We start from the raw sequence: 4,182 nt of genomic DNA, 5'->3' as shown, positions 1-4,182 counted from the left end.
AGACATTATTGTACTTTCGTGATCAAGTTGCTTATTCTCAACAAATTCGTGACGTCAGATGGCGCAGGAAAACCAATCACAGAAGCCGAAAGAATGAAGCATAGACTCAGCGCGGGCACAAAATCCGCCGATCAAAGTGTGACGAAAATATTTAGCGCTATAAATACTCTAGGAAAGAAAAGAAAAATGAGATCGCTAAAAGACAGAGAGTGTTTCAATTAATTGACAAGGACTTTGAAAGGAAAGTGCAGGGATTCGTGGCCGGAATCAGTAATCACGACATTAAAAGACTATGCGCAAAGTTTGCCAATTATTACATACTTCATGCGCATGGCGAAGTGATTCAACGACACCTTTCAAAGTTTGTGAATGGAATAAGGGTTAGTTCTAGAAACGCTGCTTTTGATATTTATTCCGAATTTATTTATTTAGGTCGAAGGCTATGAAGTCCGTGTTTCTCCGTATTTTGCTAAATGAAAACTATTGCTTGGGCCGGCTAAATTCATTTATCGTGTTATGCATGCATGCATTGAATCAGTTAAGCTGAAACTTAAAACTACTGAGAAGCTTAATGTTAACTCAAAAGAAATATTTTACTTGCTTTTTTAACAACTCAAATTGATCATTCAAACCCGGTAGTAGTCAGAACTGCGTCCTCCACAGACCGTGGAAAGCACTGAAAGTCCTTGAAACTTTCTTCTAAACTCAAGCGTAAAATTTTGGCCATGGAAATTTAAAAAAATGATAAAGCATTTACATCGCGACCAAATTCTGGACCTGTTTTTTCTTACAAATTTCGATGGATACGTTGAATTAAATGATATTCGGGTTATTCTGGATATCTCAGCCAGTAAAAGCCGAATATATATGTAAAGCTTATGTTTTCGCTAGTGTTTTGAGTTCTCTAGTTTTCACGTAGTGCTGTGCATCGGAAACCATGTGTTTACCGGTACAATAAACGATACGTTTTTGACCAATCAGAGCGCGCGTAGTTGTCAGTTATTTTATAAACTATTTTATCTTTCAACTCCAAAAGTATATACACACACGTAAGATTTATTTCTCCCGTCTTAAATGCACAAAAATATAGAAAGATTGTGAATAGAAGTACAAACTCTCTTAAGCAGACACCCTCGGGACGCGAAAAAGCTATCCGTAACTGGCGCTGGCCGCTTACGAGAAGAGTTCTTGTATGCGTAACTGGAGTTGTAAAGGAAAGGTGGTCGCCTACAGGAACTTGCCTAGGTTACAAGAAACATTAGAAATGAATAAATACAACCAAATTATCATTATTATTATTATTATTGTTGTTGTTTTATTTCCTTGTGCAATGCCGCAGTAATGACGATAACTGTATGTACACAGTAATGTGTACTACAATACTAGGACTGGCTCTTAGTGATTAAAGAACAAATCATAATTAAAATCAGCATTAGCATTCAGCATTAACAGTCTCACTACAACAAAAAGCAGTGATACAGTTTACAACTGTTTACGAGAATCTTTCAAAGTCAGGCCAATTCCTTTCAAGTGTCCGTTTACGGGAGCTTAAAAACAAAGGAAAAGCCTAGATCGTGAACCCTCCAAGTGTCAGCGACCGCTTACGGGAATGAGTAAAAACAGAGTTTGTATGCGAGTTCAAACAGGGTTTTGTGAAGGCGGTCGTAAGTAGAGCTGTCCGCTTACGAGAGTGTCCGTTAAGAGAGATTCCACTGTACCTAGGAGTCAGGTAAAAATTAGAATGTGTAGTCATTACGTATGTTTTTTTGTTGATAGATTACTAACACTCTGTTTGTTTGTTTGTTTTTTAATAAATAAATAGATAAACAAATAAATAAATAAATAAATAAGGCAGTATGCGGTGGCAATGATTTTAAGAAGACAAGGGATTGGAACGAGACAATTGTGTGTCGCTCCATAAAACATACCGGTAGTCGGGACTTGTTAAAGCTTAATAAAGATGACCGCTTTAAAAGTTTACAGTATATTAGCTTCAGTAGTCCGCGCAAGATCCGACAACTGGCCGCTCATTAAAATAACCGCTGAGGCGGTGTGGGGCTGCTCTATACATGGACACGTTGGCTGTTATGTGATCTGTTTCAAGTTTGCTTTATTGAAAAAAAAAAAAAAAAAAAAAAAACGAAAAAGAAAGAAAAAAGAACTTTAAATAAAACTGCGTAGCTTGGGAAGTATGACTAAAGACTAAAACATGCCGAACATAAAAATATATATATATATGGCCCAGCTTTCCCCTTTTAGTTAATATCTTTGGTTTTATACTTCTTTCCTCGTCATCATTCGTTTTATTTAAAATTCAGCCAAACATCTTCAGTAATAACGATAGTATACTAATCCAAATACAATCACACAATATTACATTAGTTGATCAATAACTATCAAATGCTGTTTTACACGATTGCCGAGTGAGAATCCGATCACTCAAATAAGTAGTAGATTTGCTTCCTGAACTCACCAATTGATTTAATCTTTCTGACATTTTAAGTAGTGAATTCCAGAATAAAGCACCGCTCTAACTGACATTACGTTTCAAATAATTACTACGCTGCCTGGGGAAAGTCAATTTCCCAGAAGTAAAAGTATCCTGCTGTAATTAATAAAAAAAATGTTTTGTAAAATTAAATTTCATTTCTCACCGAAACGTGATTGACGAGCCGACAAAACAGTCATCTTTTTTCTCAATTTTAAGATGACGGCAGGACAACTTGTCGAACGTTTACCGCCTTCCAAGTCGTGCACGGTCACTGGCATGGCTCCGAAGCGCTGCGGTTCGGTTTTCTTTTTCTTTTTTTTTTTTCTTCCCGCCGAAAACGACCAGCGCTGATTGGTCCGTTTGACACTTCAAAGCGGAAAATGTCGGCCGCCTTTGATCGGTGTGATTGACAGTCGGTGTTGGTTAAAAGCAAGAATCTGCTTTCAAAACACTTGCTGGATCAAGTCAAACGAAGATTATCCTGCTTTAGTTGTGTACCAGCAGTTTACTTTAAAATGGCTTCACGTAATGGCAGTCTTACCCATGTTCCGTTGAATCCATCGCCTGCGATTTCCTTACGTCATTCATCGTCCAGTCCTCCCTCGATCAGAGCACGCTTGGCACCTGCTCCACAGGCCAGTCAGCCACTGTCATTTTCTATTTCCCGGATTTTGGATCTTGAAGATGATTCAATTCAACGTCAGACGGATCCACCCCTTGGTAAGTACAGTTGTTAGTTGTATTGTGGATCAATAGATTTATCATGAAATTATCACTAAGAAACAACACATCAATCGATTCTCGTAGATCAGCTAGAGTTTTGTAGTTTCGTACGGTGTTTGGTGGATTGATTGATATGTGTTAAATGCCTCGGACTTAGCTAGATGGGAAGGACTGGAGGCTGACTGACGAAACGGGTCTACAGTTTTAACTCGGGTGAACAAAAATGTTAACCATGTCGCTCAGATAAGTCAACTTAAAACGAAGAGTGCACGACCGTTTGTATATATGCAGTGAGCGCAGCATTTAAATGCATTGTTTATTTATTCATTATTGAGGCTTCAATTAAAGAGCTGGGGCCTGTTTCTCGAAAGCGCCGGAATCTTTTCGGGCCCCAAAAGCCATTTTTAGTTAATCGGTATTTAAAAACAGAGAGGTGTATACGCCTGAGACTTCTTGCATGAACAGAATCTCCGTTCTATTAAGATTATATCAATAAAACAGCTCGGTAGTCAAAAGGTTTGAGATTTTGCTATGGCTTTTCGAGTGCGAAACCTTTTCGGGACCTTCGAGAAACGGGCCCCAGGTGTTTTGTGGCAGATTAATTTAATTATCCTTAAAAAAAGTCAACCTTTACCAATCTATAGTTTCATATTGAAAGTATGCTATTCAAAATTTGTTTGCCAGAGCTCATCACCTACAATTTTTTCTGTTTCAGTTTGCCATAGCTCGAACGACCAAATCCGACAAAACTCCGACCACTCACCGAGTGTTGACTCCGATAACCCGAGCACTGACGTTGACAGCGGTCGAGAAAGCGACGACGCTGCCCGACCTGAGCCTAGTTCCGAGCGCCCGCGAAAGAAAAAGCAGCGAACCACATTCTCGCCGATAGAAGTATGGGAATTAGAGAAAGTGTTTGCCCAGAGACAATACTTGATGCCAGAGGACGAAGACGAATTGGTACAGAA

The sequence above is a fragment of the Orbicella faveolata genome, unplaced genomic scaffold, assembly GCF_042242905.1.
Source record: "Orbicella faveolata isolate gen_17 unplaced genomic scaffold, um_ofav_v1 contig_48, whole genome shotgun sequence".
Classification (NCBI taxonomy): domain Eukaryota; kingdom Metazoa; phylum Cnidaria; class Anthozoa; order Scleractinia; family Merulinidae; genus Orbicella; species Orbicella faveolata.
The sequence above is the reverse complement of the archived record's forward strand: the minus strand, read 5'-3'. Positions refer to the sequence as shown.